General features: G+C 41.6%; 1 protein-coding gene and 1 long non-coding RNA gene across 2 annotated transcripts in view; one reads left to right on the top strand and one right to left on the bottom strand.

Annotated features, from left to right (window-relative positions):
- The window catches only part of EPHA10 (EPH receptor A10), a 1,463,996-nt gene that overhangs the window by 619,533 nt on the left and 826,123 nt on the right, over positions 1-18,340 (top strand). The gene's annotated exons all lie outside the window — the stretch shown is intronic.
- On the bottom strand, positions 8,279-13,901 carry LOC138669985 (uncharacterized). The gene is made up of 2 exons (XR_011319277.1): positions 13,788-13,901; positions 8,279-8,369 (listed from the first exon to the last, which is right to left on the bottom strand). It is a non-coding gene; the product is annotated as an uncharacterized lncRNA (long non-coding RNA).

Genomic DNA, 18,340 nt, shown 5'->3' with positions numbered 1-18,340 from the left:
TAGGGCTTTTTCTTCCTGTGTTGTTAAATTTTTTTGTGGTTTTTTGTATAATATTGCCTCTATATCTTTGATTACCAGGTCTTGGAATAGATCTATTGTATTCCCTGGTGAGATTGGCGGCATCCATTTTGATCTAACTCCTCCCTTGAATGGATCAAATTCTGTGCTAGTCGGGGGTATTGGGGCTCCTTCATCTGAATCCTGACCGTTCCCACTTAAATTTATTAATAAGTGTGTCATTTCTACGTCCCTCGGATCCATGGTAGAATAAGCCATGAAACCTAGGGAACTAATCTCTGCAGGACTGTCTGTGGCGACCGACATAGAAGCTCTCTCGAAGCTGTTTTTGCAAAAGTATTTATATAAATGTAACTTTCTTATGCTTTTAAATAAGTCCACTTTGAAGTCGCATAAATCGAAGGATTCTGGAAGGCAGAAGTTCAAGCCTCTTGACAGTACTTTCTCCTGATGTATTGTCAGTGATTTTTTTGTTAGATTTATAATTTGTAGGGCTTCTTCGTTGTCCTTTGTGGCGCTTTGTTCATTCATCGTCTCCACGAAACTTGTTTGCGTTTTTTTACCGCGCTTTTTTCTCCCTCCCCGTCTGATTTTTTTCTTTCTAAAGGGATGATAGGATTCAGGGTGGGCTTTGAGGTAGATGGTAACTCTTCATTAAAGTCCTCAGCTGTACTGGAATCAGAGTCAGTGATCCAGCCATCTTTCACTATTTTCGATTTTTTTGTGGTGAATTTTCTGGAGCGATTTTTATTGAACAGTTTTTTAGTACCATTTCTATTCCATGAGAAAATCTGCCCCACTTCGAAGTCCCTCTTATCCCGGAGGAATTTTTCTTTTTTCTTTTCTTTGGTTTCCATTTGAATCACAGTTAGCTTTTTATCCAATTTTTTTTTCAAAGTTTTTAAAATTTTCCTTACTAATACGGGAGGATAATTCCTGTTTCGATTTTTTCAATTGTTCGCATATCAAATCATAGTCCACGAGGACTCAGAGTCTATAAAGACATCTCACAATTTAAAGATGACCCCACATTCTTAAAAGCTTGGGAAGAAATTCATCTAGAGTGCTCACAAAAATTACTGTTGCTGGTGGTGAAACAAAATGAAAAGGACTATGATTTGATATGCGAACAATTGAAAAAATCGAAACAGGAATTATCCTCCCGTATTAGTAAGGAAAATTTTAAAAACTTTGAAAAAAAATTGGATAAAAATTGGACTTATTTAAAAGCATAAGAAAGTTACATTTATATAAATACTTTTGCAAAAACAGCTTCGAGAGAGCTTCTATGTCGGTCGCCACAGACAGTCCTGCAGAGATTAGTTCCCTAGGTTTCATGGCTTATTCTACCATGGATCCGAGGGACGTAGAAATGACACACTTATTAATAAATTTAAGTGGGAACGGTCAGGATTCAGATGAAGGAGCCCCAATACCCCCGACTAGCACAGAATTTGATCCATTCAAGGGAGGAGTTAGATCAAAATGGATGCCGCCAATCTCACCAGGGAATACAATAGATCTATTCCAAGACCTGGTAATCAAAGATATAGAGGCAATATTATACAAAAAACCACAAAAAAATTTAACAACACAGGAAGAAAAAGCCCTAAAAGAGATACAAATGTGGAATGATACCATCATTAGGAGGGCGGATAAAGGCGGAAACATTGTTCTATTAGAAAGATCTTATTATATAGAAGAAGCACTATCCCAACTAGATGACACAGAAACCTATATTAAATTAGACGGCAACCCCACAAATAGATTCAAAGAAAAATTGAGGAGCCTATTAAGAAAATATGTGGAAAAGGGGACTTTAACAAGAGGGAGAGCGGAAAAATTAATGCCAGAGCTTCCTAAATTCTCACAGTGGTACAGCATCCCCAAAATTCACAAAAATGCGGAAAAACCGCCAGGACGCCCAATAATCTCGGGCAAAGAATCACTGACCGAACCTTTATCACAGTTTTTAGATTGGTTACTAAAACCTCTGCTGTTAAAAATTCCCTCTTTTGTAAAGGATTCAGGACATTTTCTCCTGGCCCTTAAAGACTTCCAATGGCAACCTACATTTGCTCTGGCATCAATAGATATTGTAAACCTTTACACTAGAATCCCACAAAAAAAAGGCTTGGAGACAGTCCATCACATTCTAATGAATACAAATAAAGACGCCAATTTTATTTCTTTTGTGCTGGATAGTCTGGAGTTCGTTTTATCACACAATGCTTTCAAGTTCATGGAGAGATGGTATCTGCAAAAAGTTGGTACCGCGATGGGTACTCCGGTGGCGTGCGTCTTCGCAAATCTGTTTCTAGCAGCTTTTGAGGAGAGGTACGTCACCGGACCCCAGAACCCATACCTTCGGCACATACGGCTTTTTTTAAGATTTGCCGACGATATTTTTATGGTGTGGGATGGCGAAGAAATTAAATTTAACGAATTTGTTACTTTCCTGAACAATAATAATAAAGAAAACATGAAATTTACTTCAGTATTCAATAAAAAAGAATTGGAATTCCTAGATGTAAAAATAGAAATTGTAAATGAAAATATAGTAACGAAAGTCCACAGAAAAAGCACAGCGACGAACAACATTTTACATTTTAAAAGTGACCATCCGAACCACACGAAGCACAGTATTCCATATAGTCAAATGGTGAGAATACGTAAAATCAACAATAATGAGGAAAATTATAAAACTCAGGTAGAAGAATTAAAAACACGCCTTTCAAACAGAGGATATCCAACAGATATTCTCCAACAAGCGGAAATTAAAGCAGCCAAATTATCTCAAGTTCAGCTGTTAGAAAAGGGCAAAAAAAGAAAAAACAATGGAAAAAGAAAAGATGCAAACGAATATCAAAATAAAAATCGCAGATTCACATTTACATTTAAACATAGCCCCTTAAAAAATAGTGAGGAAAGAATGGTTGTAGATGACGAGGAAAAAGCTAACATATTAAACACCTTCTTCTCCACGGTATTCACGGTGGAAAATGAAATGCTAGGTGAAATCCCAAGAAACAATGAAAACCCTATATTACGGGTCACCAATCTAACCCAAGAAGAGGTGCGAAACCGGCTAAATAAGATTAAAATAGATAAATCTCCGGGTCCGGATGGCATACACCCACGAGTACTAAGAGAACTAAGTAATGTAATAGATAAACCATTATTTCTTATTTTTAGTGACTCTATAGCGACAGGGTCTGTTCCGCAGGACTGGCGCATAGCAAATGTGGTGCCAATATTCAAAAAGGGCTCTAAAAGTGAACCTGGAAATTATAGGCCAGTAAGTCTAACCTCTATTGTTGGTAAAATATTTGAAGGGTTTCTGAGGGATGTTATTCTGGATTATCTCAATGAGAATAACTGTTTAACTCCATATCAGCATGGGTTTATGAGAAATCGCTCCTGTCAAACCAATCTAATCAGTTTTTATCAAGAGGTAAGCTATAGGCTGGACCACGGTGAGTCATTGGACGTGGTATATCTCGATTTTTCCAAAGCGTTTGATACCGTGCCGCACAAGAGGTTGGTACACAAAATGAGAATGCTTGGCCTGGGGGAAAATGTGTGTAAATGGGTTAGTAACTGGCTTAGTGATAGAAAGCAGAGGGTGGTTATAAATGGTATAGTCTCTAACTGGGTCGCTGTGACCAGTGGGGTACCGCAGGGGTCAGTATTGGGACCTGTTCTCTTCAACATATTCATTAATGATCTGGTAGAAGGTTTACACAGTAAAATATCGATATTTGCAGATGATACAAAACTATGTAAAGCAGTTAATACAAGAGAAGATAGTATTCTGCTACAGATGGATCTGGATAAGTTGGAAACTTGGGCTGAAAGGTGGCAGATGAGGTTTAACAATGATAAATGTAAGGTTATACACATGGGAAGAGGGAATCAATATCACCATTACACACTGAACGGGAAACCACTGGGTAAATCTGACAGGGAGAAGGACTTGGGGATCCTAGTTAATGATAAACTTACCTGGAGCAGCCAGTGCCAGGCAGCAGCTGCCAAGGCAAACAGGATCATGGGGTGCATTAAAAGAGGTCTGGATACACATGATGAGAGCATTATACTGCCTCTGTACAAATCCCTAGTTAGACCGCACATGGAGTACTGTGTCCAGTTTTGGGCACCGGTGCTCAGGAAGGATATAATGGAACTAGAGAGAGTACAAAGGAGGGCAACAAAATTAATAAAGGGGATGGGAGAACTACAATACCCAGATATATTAGCGAAATTAGGATTATTTAGTCTAGAAAAAAGACGACTGAGGGGCGATCTAATAACCATGTATAAGTATATAAGGGGACAATACAAATATCTCGCTGAGGATCTGTTTATACCAAGGAAGGTGACGGGCACAAGGGGGCATTCTTTGCGTCTGGAGGAGAGAAGGTTTTTCCACCAACATAGAAGAGGATTCTTTACTGTTAGGGCAGTGAGAATCTGGAATTGCTTGCCTGAGGAGGTGGTGATGGCGAACTCAGTCGAGGGGTTCAAGAGAGGCCTGGATGTCTTCCTGGAGCAGAACAATATTGTATCATACAATTATTAGGTTCTGTAGAAGGACGTAGATCTGGGTATTTATTATGATGGAATATAGGCTGAACTGGATGGACAAATGTCTTTTTTCGGCCTTACTAACTATGTTACTATGTTACTATGTTACTAGATAGAGATATACAAACAGCAATACGAAAAAATTGGCATGTGCTGCAGAAAGACGTGGACTTTAGAAATCTCCCGGATACATGTCCTCTATTCTCATATAAAAGATCAATTAATATAGGAGACCTTGTTGTAAAAAATAAAGTATCACCACCAACAAATAATTGGTTAGCAAAAACCATACCGCAGGGTAACCACAGATGCGGCAATTGTAGCATATGCCATCTGCATAAAATTGAGAACCCCTTGCAAATAGGTATAATTGAGCATTTTGTGAAAGACTTCATAACCTGCAAGAGTAAATTTCTGGTTTATGTAATTTTCTGTCCGTGTCAACGGTTTTATATAGGTAAGACTATTAGACCTCTCACAGTCCGAATACGAGAGCATTATAACTCAATTCGGACAGGAAAGGGACGCGTGCGTTTTGTAGAACATATGGCAGAGACACATAATAGTGATCCAGATCAATTGCGGTTTGCAGGTTTGGAAATAGTTAAATGTTCACAAAACGGCGGTAATAATGACCGCCTACTGCTGCAGCGTGAAGCGAAATGGATCCTACAAACAAACGCACAGGGCCCAGGGGGTCTTAACGACAAACTTGACATGGCGGTGTTCTTATAATACATTTGTAAATCTTCATTTTGTAATATACTTGTAAATGTTCATTCTGTAATAAGAGATCTCATTGTTTTTAACTCGCACAATTGTAATTAATAGAATCAGGTGAGTCAAAAAAAAAAAAAAAAAAAAACCTTAAAAAGGAAACGACATCACCTGTTTTTAGCATGGACCTGTAGAAGCGCCGTAGCGCGAAACAGCTGTCGTCCGGTCTCTCCTCACTCCCGCTCCCTCACAGATCACTGCGTATGCCGGTTCATACTATGTATAGTATGTTTTGCTGAATAAAGAGCACACTTGGAAGAAGCGCAAGGGTGAGTGCTGCATCATTTTTCTTCTCATTATATGGTCTTGTACAAAACTCTGACGATTGCATAGCACCACCCGCAGCTCACAGCAAGGGAGACCTCATCTGTCCTTCTGAAACAGATCGTTTAAGCGAATCTCCAATTGCGCTATAGTGAAGCTCTGTGCCGATCATCTTTCTGTTTCTTGGTATAACGAAGTTGTTCATCCTTGAGTATGTGGCAATGATTTACAGGCTAAACCTAAAGTTTTATAACAGTTTATACTGACCTATTGTCTAAGCTGCAGTTGTCATATTTTCTATGGTGTTCGCCTTGTGGCTCATGCCAGTGTTCCTCAGTTATCATGGCCTGGACAAGTTTTAGCTACAGTTACAAGGAAAGCAGGCAATTTATGAAATGTTCACGTTAAGTGTAGGACTGTTTAAAAAAATTAATTTACAAGAAGAGATAGAGATTACACTTTGTGAATATTAACAGTTAATGTTTCTCATAGGAATATCCAAAACGATCTTCACTGTCGGGATCACACTCAGTCGGAGCAGCCTTTGGAAGTGGGGAATCACCAGAAATAATACACAAGACACGTCTTGTATAGTGTATCACTGGGAAGTCTCTGAAGCACGCCTGCCTTCAAGGTGCTATCCCTTCTTTATATAGTTGTTTCAGTAGGTTTAGTGGTTATACAAGTTTTGCATGTTTAAACAAAGAGACAAAACAGGAAAGAAAGAAAAGAAAAGAAAACAGTTTCGTGGGCGGCAGTTTCACAACAAACAGTACAAAGGCAATTCCACAGACAAGAAAAACAGGATTTCATACTATAGCTAAAATGTCCTTGAATGGACAGGTCAATATTGTTCACAAATTCTTTTTTTTTATTTTTGTTCATTGAGGTAATCATTTTTGTTCTGCTCTTCACAATCCCCCCTTTGACATATTCCATTCAAAACCTTGTCGATCATTTTAGTCATTCTTTTTGTGATATTACAAAAAAAAAAACTTTATATTCTCGCATCCATTACACAAAATTTATTTGTGCATACCGAGATACCCTTGAGTACAACCTTGAACAATACATATATAATTACAATAACCATAACTGTATGTATTAGGCTTTGCATAATCCCGGTAACCTACCCACCGATCCCTCTGAACCAATTGGCCGGGTTAAGAAAAGAAAAGGTATCTGACCACCAGCTATCCTTATTTTGGTCATTGTCTTTGTCATACTGATCCCTGAGTCGTTGTACGTCTTTTAATTTAAATCTCATACTCATAGTACTATTCGGGTCTATATAATGACAGCAGGTGGGTCCGATGATTTGACACATACCCCCTTGTGAGGCAGTTAGGTAATCCAATACCAGGGTATGTTGGTTAGTGACTATTATAAGCTGATTCTGTACAGCTATACTAGTATTTAATATGTCCAATATATCCCAAATCTGATCATCTAGATAATCCGTGGCTCTAACTAATTTATCCCACATTTGTGTTAACATAGGATAAATAAAAATGGTACTAGCAATTTTGTTGGGAATTCCCATTTGTACTATATGCGGCCTCCCCGAGGGACGTGGTGAGTTATCTGCAGCTCTTTTATACAGTGTGTGCTTGGGCACGGCTTGCATATTCACTTGTTTATTTGAAATTATGAAAGTAGCCGGGGTTAGGCGTCCTAATGTACAAGTACCCTTTATACCTACGGGAAGCCATTTATATGCTCCTTCTCCGCATATCCAAAATGTACCCTCAGGCAGATCCCACAAAGCTGAGTGCTGCAATACCAATCTGTGAGCCAAATCCACAAAACTAGATACATTCTGAAGCATACACCAAGAGGGTTTTTGTCCCAAGGGGCTACAGTACCCGGCTGCGGGATTCCCACATACATGCATTCCGTTGACATACTCATTGGATTCATTACAAACCAGGTTCCCCGGCTTACTTGTACAACTGTCTGCATCACCTTGGGGGAACAACTCAGAATGTTCCCATTTTCTATTATGTATGTATCTTTCCAATACTGTAGGTTTGAAAGCATCAGAGGAAGGGGTGGTTGTACTGAAACTGAGCTGTAGATTTTCAGTGGGGACCTGTCCTAAATCAGTTAATCCAGTCTTATTCCTAGGTACCCATTTTCCTCCCTTGAATGCTAAATATTGTAAGTTGTCTATTTTTCCTGTAAGATTGCCCTGCCACCAAGGAAATTCTACCCATCTCACAATTGATATGGCGATTGTAGTATTCCATAGTCTAGTATTGCCAGGTTGGTTGTTGGCCAGGTTGTCTGAACAATTAGGCCAAGCGAATATTTCTTCAGCTGACACGGGAACTGCTAGAAAAGGTATACTTGTGGCTGATACTGGTGAATGGGTACAGATCCAACAATCTGCCAGGGGTTGCGTATTATTTAACAAGTCATGCACTAATTTTCTATGATGTTGTACGAATCTATTGTTCAAAGGGGCTAGAGAATTCAGTCTTTCCCATGCCTCCGTTGAGGTTAACATTATTAACATCAATATCATGAGTCTTATACTGCTTTTTTGCAATGGCTTGCATGTATCCATGATGCCTTTCCTTCAAGCTTGACTGCTGTTGGAGTTGTTAACAGGACTTGGAAAGGTCCGTCAAATCTCGGTTCCAGAGTCTTTCTGGTGTGTCTTTTCACGTAGACTTGATCACCAGGTTCCAACTTGTGGCCTCCTTCGAGATTTTCTGGATCTGGAAGGGAAGCAAAAACTTGCGAATGCACTTTAGTTAAACATTTTTGTAATTCTTGTACATAAGCAGTTAAAGTCTCAGTATTCAACATCAGTTGTTGTGGAAAATAACAACCCAAATTTGCTGCTCTACCAAAAAGAATCTCATGTGGTGACAGCTTAGCCTTCCCCCTTGAGGTGTTTCGGATGGAATACAGGGCAAGTGGTAGACACTCGGTCCAAGGCTTTCCTGTTTCTGCCATGGCCTTCTGGATTTTTAATTTTATTGTCCCATTTAATCTTTCCACTTTACCTGAACTCTGTGGATGATATGGAGTGTGAAACTGGTTTTCTACTCCCAACATTTTCATAACATTCTGGAATATTTCCCCAGTAAAATGGGTACCCCTATCTGACTCGATCACCTCAGGCATGCCGTAACGGGGTATCAGTTCATGTGCTATTTTAATGGCAGTAGTTTTTGCTGAGGCTTTACGAACTGGATAAGCCTCTGGCCACCCTGAGAACATGTCCACACACACAAGCACATATTCGTATCCATTGTACCTAGGAAGTTGGATGTAGTCGATCTGGAGTCTTTGAAAGGGATACAGTGGTCTTACATGATGCTTGGTTGGGGTTTTAATGGCCTGACCTGGATTGTGTGCCAGGCATATAGCGCATGCAGCACACATGTTCCGAGCAAAATTACCAAAGCCTGGAGCCAACCACCTTTCTTTTACCTTGAGCGTCATACCATTTGCCGACACATGCGTGGGTAGGTGGAGGTCACTTGCCACTGCGGGGTACCAGGCTCTGGGTAAACACAACAAAGTTCCTTTTTTCCATAATCCTTGCTGATCTTCTGCCCCTTTTTTCTGCCACTGCCCTCGTTCTTCGTCGTCTACCTGTTTCTGAGCTTCCTTCAATCTTTCCTCATCATCTTCAGAGCTATCTAGTGTGTGGGCATGATGTAAGGGTTTACGTGCTGCCTGTTTTGCTGCCTTATCGGCTTTATCGTTACCCCTGGCTTCCTCGGTGTCGAGTCTCACATGTGCAGCTACCTTTATCACCGCTATTTCTTTAGTTTCTTGTGCTGCCTCCAGAATCTGTCTAATGAGGGAGGCATGTTTAACAGGTTGGCCTGAAGCAGTCATATAACCTCTGGCTCTCCATATTACGCCAAAATCAAAAATAATGCCATGTGCATATCTAGAATCAGTGTATATGTTTGCTGTCTGATCTTTGGCTATTTTTAGAGCTTCAACTAATGCCGTAAGTTCTGCTTCTTGTGCAGACTGATTAGCAGGGAGAGGTTCTGCTTTCAGCACTTCATGCTGAGTTACTACTGCATAACCTGTATGAAATTGTCCATTCATATCTGCATATCTACTGCCATCTATGAAAAGTTCAAATGTAGCATTACAGAGTGGCTTGTCACGTACATTACATAAGCCCTGAGTCTCTTGTTCCATTAATTGTACACAATCATGCATTGACTTTGATGGGTCAAAGGAGTTGGAGAGTGCAGTTTCAAAGGAGTTGGAGAGTGCAGTTTCCTCAGGTATGGTACCCCCCTCAGACTCTAAAGGGAGCAAAGACGCGAGATTAAGAGTCTGAATCCTGGCAAAGGAAATGTTGGGCGGCAGTAGTAGGGAACATTGGAGACGGAGGTGTCTGGCCATTGAAATATGTTTAGGTTGGACCTGGTTAAGAATGCCATGTACATCATGAGTGGTCTGAACTAGAAGTGGGTGATCAAGAACAATCTCAGAAGCTTTATCTAATAACAGTGAAATTGCGGCTACTACTCTTACACAAGAAGGTGCGGTTTTAGCTACAGGGTCCAGATGAGCTGATATTTATGCCACAGGTCTCTGTTTGTTTCCATGTTTTTGTGTGAGCACCCCTGTAGCATGTGAGGATATCTCAGCTGCCATCAATTGAAAAGGTTTAGTGTAGTCTGGGAGTCCCAAAGCCAGAGCTGATACCAGTGCTGTTTTCAAAGAGGAAAATGACTGTTTAGCCTCTTCACTGAGTGAATATGGTGTGTTGGCAATACAGTCATATAAAGGCTGCATGAGTTGACTTGCATGTATGATCCACTGTCTACAGTGTGAAACAATACCTAGGAAAGCACGCAGCTGTTTGTGATTCCTGGGTTCAAGCATGTTACGTATGGCTTCCGTACGTTGAGGTGTGAGGTGTCTGATGCCCTGTGATATGCAGTGACCTAAAAACACGACTGTTTGTTGACAAGCCTGGAGTTTCTGTCTATTTACTTTACAGCCTTCTTGCGCTAGGAAAATTAAGAAATTAACAGTTGAGGTAACTGCCGTCTGCTCATCAGGGCAACAAATAAGTAAGTCATCTACATACTGTAGAATGACTACTCCTGGTTCTGGGATGAAATTTTTTAGCACGGTCTGCATTGCTTCAGAGTACAAAGTTGGTGAGTGTACCATACCTTGTGGCAATCTTGTCCATGCTAATTGTTTACCCTTGAATGTAAAGGCAAACAAATGCCAACAGTTCTTATGTAGTGGCACAGAAAAAAATGCGTTTGATAAGTCAATTACCGTAAAATATGCAGCAGTGCTGGGAATTTGAGACAGTAAGGTATGAGGATTCGGTACCACAGGGGTGACCGATGCCAAAACCTTATTGATTTCCCGTAAGTCGTGCACCATGCGATATTTCACCATAGTTTCTTTGGAGGACACTTTCTTTTTAACAGGATATAAGGGTGTATTGGCGGGTGACCTGATTTCTACCAAAACACCTTGTAACACATAATCCTGAATTTGTTGAGAAATCGCCTGTTCTTGCTGGGCGCTGATGGGGTATTGCCTAAGCTGAGGTAATATGGTTCCCGGGGCAGTTTCTAACAGTATAGGAGCTACTGATAAAAATCCTACATCAGTGTCTCCTTTTGCCCATAGGCTGTCAGGAACCCGAGACAAGTCAATTTTTGCTTGTTGAGTGTAAATTTCGGGAAAATCCTCCATTGCCTGTATTCTAACATATGGTTCCAGAGTTTCTGCATCTTGAGGGATGGTCAGCATAACTGTGCCATCTTCTCTAAAATGGATGTTTGCATGCATTTTACTTAAGACATCAGTACCCAACAAGCAGGTAGGTGCACCTTTAGCAAATAAAAATTTGGATACAAAAGTTTTAGGGCCAAAGCTCACATTTAAAGGTTTTGTAAAGGGCAACGCCTGAATTTTACCATCATACCCTTCTGCATATGTAACCTTTGAGGATATATTGTCAGGATATGGTAAAAAGTCCTGATTTAAAATGGAGGATGTTGCTCCCGTATCTATCAGAAAAGGTACATTTTTACCCTCAACTTCAACTTGTATTATTGGTCTTCTAGAAGGAAGAGAGACCTGCATAACTTTCAGTCATTCTGAGCTGTCTGTTTGATCAGGCACTGGGTTATTTATCCTATTTTTGGGTACAAAGGTTCCTGAATCTATATCTGTTTTTCTCTTCCTACATTCCCTTTGGAAATGTCCTGGCTTCTTACAGTAATGACAAGTAAACTTTTGATTAGCAGAGCCAGTATTAGCCTGTGCAATTCTTACTGGCTTAGAATTTTCTCTTAAGTCCATTTCTATCCCTACAGCTTTCTGTCTAGCCAGGTGTGGGTCTTCCAAGGTTCTCCAATCAGGGGTTGCGGCCTTAAGCTTTTCCTTCACTTTTGGAGACAATCCATCTATAAAGGTTTTTGTAACTAACCTCATCATTCCTGGAGCGGTTAGATCCATGCCTTCATCTCTGAAATTATTTTCTACACTTAGATAATATTCGTCTACTGATTGTCCAGATTTCTGAGCCACCACTCCCGTTGTTCCTCTCTGCCTCTGTCTCTCCCTCATGAAAACCATTAAGTGATCTACAAATTGTGTACCTGATTCTATCGTTTGTAAGGCACCATCTCCTGCTTGGGGCCTATGTACCTGTAGATTTGCTAATAGCTCCTGGAAGAGTCCAGGAGTCATTTTCATTCTACATAATTCTTCTCCATCTGCCCAAACTCCAGCGTGAGTCTGCATAATTTGCTGTATATATTGTGCAAATCTAACTGGACACTGGGTGGGATCTGGTGCGTTATGCAAGAGAGACATGCCTTCAGCGGGGGACCAAGGGAAATATTGTCGAGTTTGGTGATATCTAGATCCCATTACTCCGTCAGCACCAGGTTCCCTAAAGGGTCTTGGTACTACCCTAACAGGGGCAAGTACAGCGCCATGTCTAGGTGTACCACAGGCTAGGCAATCATTTCTCCAGTCTGGATTTTGTTGTCCACAGTGCGGACATACCCATCCTCCTGGTCCGGCTAAACTTTGAGGTGGTGTTTGGAGAAAAGATGGGGCATGTGGGTTAAGGTATGGGGGTGGGGTATTTTTAGATTCCACATTTTGTTTTTCTCCACAGCCTGTGGGTCTAATACACCACTTTTTACTCTGTTGATTATATGTCCATCCCTCATTTTCTGCTACCCTAGAGACATCAATCAATGCTTGGATCTGATCTATCCATTTCTTGTCTCTGATTATGCCTTTTTTCCTTTCCTGAATTCCTTCCCATAGTTTTCTACTAAAAGCTTCTGCCCTAGTAACTCCAAACTTACTAAAAATCTTTTTCAGCCCCTTAGTGGCATCTTCACCACTTCTCTCCTTTATGATAGTATAGATATCTAATTCTTCTGGTTCCGACTTTGTTTGCTTATTCCCCATTTTCTTATCCTGAGCTTTCTTGCCCTAGGTGGTGTTTGGGTATGAGAATACCTCGTTACCTTCTTCCTAAGGAGCTAGGATGTCTTTTTCTTGCCCTAGGTGGCGTTTGGGTATGAGAATACCTCGTTACCTTCTTCCTAAGGAGCTAGGATGTTTAAACTGTGTTGATGTAAGAAAATCCTGATTCCTACACCTATAGCAAACAACACAAATGCAACCAGACAGAAAAAGAAAAAGAACATACAACGTATCTTGTCCCAGGCTAATTTATCTGTCCTGGGCTTATACTATCACATACAACGTATTCTTGTCCCAGGCTAATTTATCTGTCCTGGGCTCATACTATCATACACTTATCCGTCACCAGGTTTGTGTCAAAGACAGGATCAGAGATTGAACATGGGCGCGGAGGTCTCCCCGAAAGGACGCAACCACGTTGCCCAGTGGGACAGTCACTTCTTCTGTTTCAACCCCCTGGGCGGCTTATAGGGCTATTCCCAACTTCCACACACCTTCTATTCACATTCACTCTCATTCAATGCCGTACTCCGTGAGGTGATCAATTCCTAAATAGTTCAAGAACCCGAGCTATAGGTATCCTCCTCTACCAGAACTTCCCGCTAAAGAACACGACACAGAAAATCTTACGGACAGTGCAGGGCAGATATAAGAGATCTAACAGTGTCTCTTACCTGGCCAGGTTTTTGTTCATCTGCCGTCCATTATCCCAGATTCTCTTTTCGTTCGTATTCTGCAGGTGTTCTTGAAGGAATACACAGACCTCGGGTCCCTGTTCAGGCGCCAGGAAATGTCGGGATCACACTCAGTCGGAGCAGCCTTTGGAAGTGGGGAATCACCAGAAATAATACACAAGACACGTCTTGTATAGTGTATCACTGGGAAGTCTCTGAAGCACGCCTGCCTTCAAGGTGCTATCCCTTCTTTATATAGTTGTTTCAGTAGGTTTAGTGGTTATACAAGTTTTGCATGTTTAAACAAAGAGACAAAACAGGAAAGAAAGAAAAGAAAAGAAAACAGTTTCGTGGGCGGCAGTTTCACAACAAACAGTACAAAGGCAATTCCACAGACAAGAAAAACAGGATTTCATACTATAGCTAAAATGTCCTTGAATGGACAGGTCAATATTTATCACAAATTCTTTTTTTTTATTTTTGTTCATTGAGGTAATCATTTTTGTTCTGCTCTTCACATTCACCAACCAGAGAGAAATGAATGTCTTCTGTTGTCCTGGTCACATTGCATGTGCTTGGCCATTCCTGGTGTGCTGTGACTGCACCATATGTTGCTCCGCTTCTGTGTATGGAGAATGGGGTCTGTACTGTTTTTCTACTAATAGATAAATTGCACATAATATTATTTTAGTCGATCAATTGGATAGAAACATGAAGGGAATGAGTTGGCCATGCTTTCTCATACTTCTTTATAACTGCGTGGCTGAAGGGCTCCCAACTGTTTTCTGCACAATGTATTCTATCTGAGAGGGATGATGTACCTGATAATTATCTAGGACTCTTTATTAATACAACTAATCCTATGCTAGTAAATCTATATGCTAGCAGGCATTAAAAAGCAATACATTTTCAGAATCCTTTTCCTACTTTATATTCAGTCAGCCAATGTCATCGTTTATTCAGTTAATTGCTTTCTTCCTGTGATTAGATGCAATTGAAAAAAAATACTCATTTTGCTTTCATGTGGTAGTGTACAAAGGTAGATAAACCAAATGTGCACCTGGTGCAGTCTTTTCATGGAAAACCTACAGAACTGTATGGTTTTGCTGGCCGCCTCACCCACAACCAGGACCGCCGTTAGGGTATTTACTGGCCTGGTGACAAGGGAAAAACGATCCAGGCCCCAGGGGCAGGATTCGGCCGTTTGCTAATAACTTAACATCCTCGGATGCACATTCAGTGAAAATCTATTGCCATGTAGGGCCGTTTTCTGCACTGCAATACCAGCCAATCAGACACTGGCAGCTGACATGAACTTGCACTTCCCTGGTGTATAATGTCACTATCATGCGTCGGCGCATCCACGGTTGGTGAGGAAGAGGATGCTGCTGGACCCCGGCCAGTTAATGAGAAACTTTTTTTTTCTTTTTTATGAAATCCGCAATATGGGGATACACATGGGGGCAGGATGAGAGGACATCTGTGGGGCAGGATGAGAGGACATATATGGGGCAGTATGAGAGGACATATATGGGGGCAGGAGGTGAGGACATATATGAGGGAGGGTGAGAGGATATAAATAGTGGGGCAGGATGAGAGGACATTTATTGTGGGTAGGAAGTGAGGACACATGTGGAGGGAGGGTGGCATGGTGTATATGAAGGCAGGATGAGAGGACATACATGGGGCAAGATAAGGGACATATATGGGGGCAGGATGGAGACTTATGAGGGGCAGCTGTTGTGAATTCTATGGCAGAGTTCACTCCTGTGGTCACAAGTGGTACTTCGGCTGATTCTCTCTGGGAGCTTCCGTTTGTGGAGGAAAGTGGTACTGAAGCTTCTGAGTTTCCTCCCTCAGGTGATCTGGTGAGGTCGTTAGCTGCTTCTCTACTTAACTCCACCTGATGCTTTGATCCATGCTTCCTGTCAATGTTCCAGTGTTGGACTTGTGTTTCTCTGGATCATTCCTGTGGCCTGCTGCTCTGCATAGCTAAGTGCTTCTTTGCTATTTGTTGCTATTTTTTCTGTCCAGCTTGTCTATTTTTTTTGCTGGAAGCTCTGGGACGCAAAGGGTGTACCTCCGTGCCGTTAGTTCGGTACGGAGGGTCTTTTTGCCCCCTTTGCGTGGTTTTCTTTAGGGTTTTGTGTAGACCGCAAAGTTATCTTTCCTATCCTCGTTCTGTCTAGAATATCGGGCCTCATTTTGCTGAATCTATTTCATCCCTACGTTTGTCTTTTCATCTTACTCACAGTCATTATATGTGGGGGGCTGCCTTTTCCTTTGGGGTATTTCTCTGAGGCAAGGTAGGCTTATTTTTCTATCTTCAGGCTAGTTAGTTTCTCAGGCTGTGCCGAGTTGCATAGGGAGCCTTAGGCGCAATCCACAGCTGCCTCTAGTTGTGTTTGGAGAGGATCAGGAATTGCGGTCTACAGAGTTTCCACGTCTCAGAGCTCGTTCTATTATTTTGGGTTATTGTCAGATCACTGTATGTGCTCTGATCGCTATGTACATTGTGTTACTGAATTGCCTAGCATAACCGTACAGGAAGCCAAAAGTACTAATGATTCTCAATAGAGGGAAAAAAGAAGTTCTGAGACCATTTTTTTTCCTTTGCACTGTGATTTGTCTTTTTTTTCCCCTAGACATTTGGGTGGTTCAGGACACAGGTGTTACAATGGACATTAAAGGTCTGTCTTCATGTGTAGATCAGCTCACGGCAAGAGTTCAAGATATTCAAAATTTTGTGGTTCAGAATTCTTTGTTAGAACCGAGAATTCCTATTCCAGATTTGTTTTTTGGAGATAGAACTAAATTTCTGAGTTTCAAGAATAATTGTAAACTGTTTCTGGCTTTGAAACCTCATTCCTCAGGTGACCCAGCGCAACAGGTTAGGATCGTCATTTCTTTTTTGCGTGGCGACCCTCAGGACTGGGCATTTCCTCTTGCGTCAGGAGATCCTACATTGAGTGATATCAATGCGTTTTTCCTGGCGCTTGGATTGCTGTACGATGAGCCTAATTCAGTAGATCAGGCAGAAAAAAAATTGCTGGCTCTTTGTCAGGCTCAGGATGAGATAGAGCTATATTGCCAGAAATTTAGAAAATGGTCCGTGCTCACTCAATGGAATGAATCTGCGCTTGCAGCCATTTTCAGAAAGGGTCTCTCTGAAGCCATTAAGGATGTCATGGTGGGATTTCCTATGCCCGCTGGTTTGAATGAGTCTATGTCTTTGGCCATTCAGATCGGTCGACGCTTGCGTGAGCGTAAATCTGTGTACCATTTGGCGGTATTACCTGAGATTAAACCTGAGCCTATGCAGTGCGATAGGACTATGACCAGAGTTGAACGGCAAGAACACAGACGTCTGAATGGGCTGTGTTTCTACTGTGGTGATTCCGCTCATGTTATCTCTGATTGTCCTAAGCACACTAAGCGGTTCGCTAGGTCTGCCGCCATTGGTACTGTACAGTCAAAATTTCTTCTGTCCGTTACCTTGATATGCTCCTTGTCGTCGTATTCTGTCATGGCGTTTGTGGATTCAGGCGCTGCCCTGAATTTGATGGACTTGGATTATGCTAAACGTTGTGGGTTTTTATTGGAGCCCTTGCAGTGTCCTATTCCATTGAGAGGAATTGATGCTACACCTTTGGCCAAGAATAAGCCTCAGTACTGGACCCAGCTGACCATGTGCATGGCTCCTGCACATCAGGAGGATATTCACTTTCTGGTGTTGCATAATCTGCATGATGTGGTCGTGTTGGGGTTGCCATGGCTACAAGCCCATAATCCAATATTGGATTGGAATTCCATGTTGGTGTCCAGCTGGGGTTGTCAAGGGGTACATGGTGATGTTCCATTTCTGTCAATTTCGTCATTCACCCCTTCTGAGGTTCCAGAGTTCTTGTCTGATTACCGTAATGTATTTGATGAGCCCAAGTCCGATGCCCTGCCTCCGCATAGGGATTGTGATTGTGCTATCAATTTGATTCCTGGTAGTAAATTCCCAAAAGGTCGACTGTTTAATTTATCCGTGCCTGAGCACACCGCTATGCGCAGTTATGTGAAGGAATCCCTGGAGAAGGGGCATATTCGCCCGTCGTCGTCGCCATTGGGAGCAGGGTTCTTTTTTGTGGCCAAGAAGGATGGTTCGCTGAGACCGTGTATAGATTACCGCCTTCTTAATAAGATCACTGTTAAATTTCAGTACCCCTTGCCATTGTTATCTGATTTGTTTGCTCGGATTAAGGGGGCTAGTTGGTTCACTAAGATAGATCTTCGTGGTGCGTATAATCTGGTGAGAATCAGGCAAGGCGATGAATGGAAAACTGCATTTAATACGCCCGAGGGTCATTTTGAGTATCTAGTGATGCCGTTCGGACTTGCCAATGCTCCATCAGTGTTTCAATCCTTTATGCATGACATCTTCCGTGAGTACCTGGATAAATTCCTGATTGTGTACTTGGATGACATTTTGATCTTCTCGGATGATTGGGAGTCTCATGTGAAGCAGGTCAGAACGGTTTTTCAGGTCCTGCGTGCTAATTCTTTGT

The sequence above is a fragment of the Ranitomeya imitator genome, chromosome 3 (genome assembly GCF_032444005.1).
Source record: "Ranitomeya imitator isolate aRanImi1 chromosome 3, aRanImi1.pri, whole genome shotgun sequence".
Lineage (NCBI taxonomy): Eukaryota > Metazoa > Chordata > Amphibia > Anura > Dendrobatidae > Ranitomeya > Ranitomeya imitator.
Note: the sequence above shows the minus strand (reverse complement) of the source record. Positions and strands in the feature narration are given on the sequence as shown.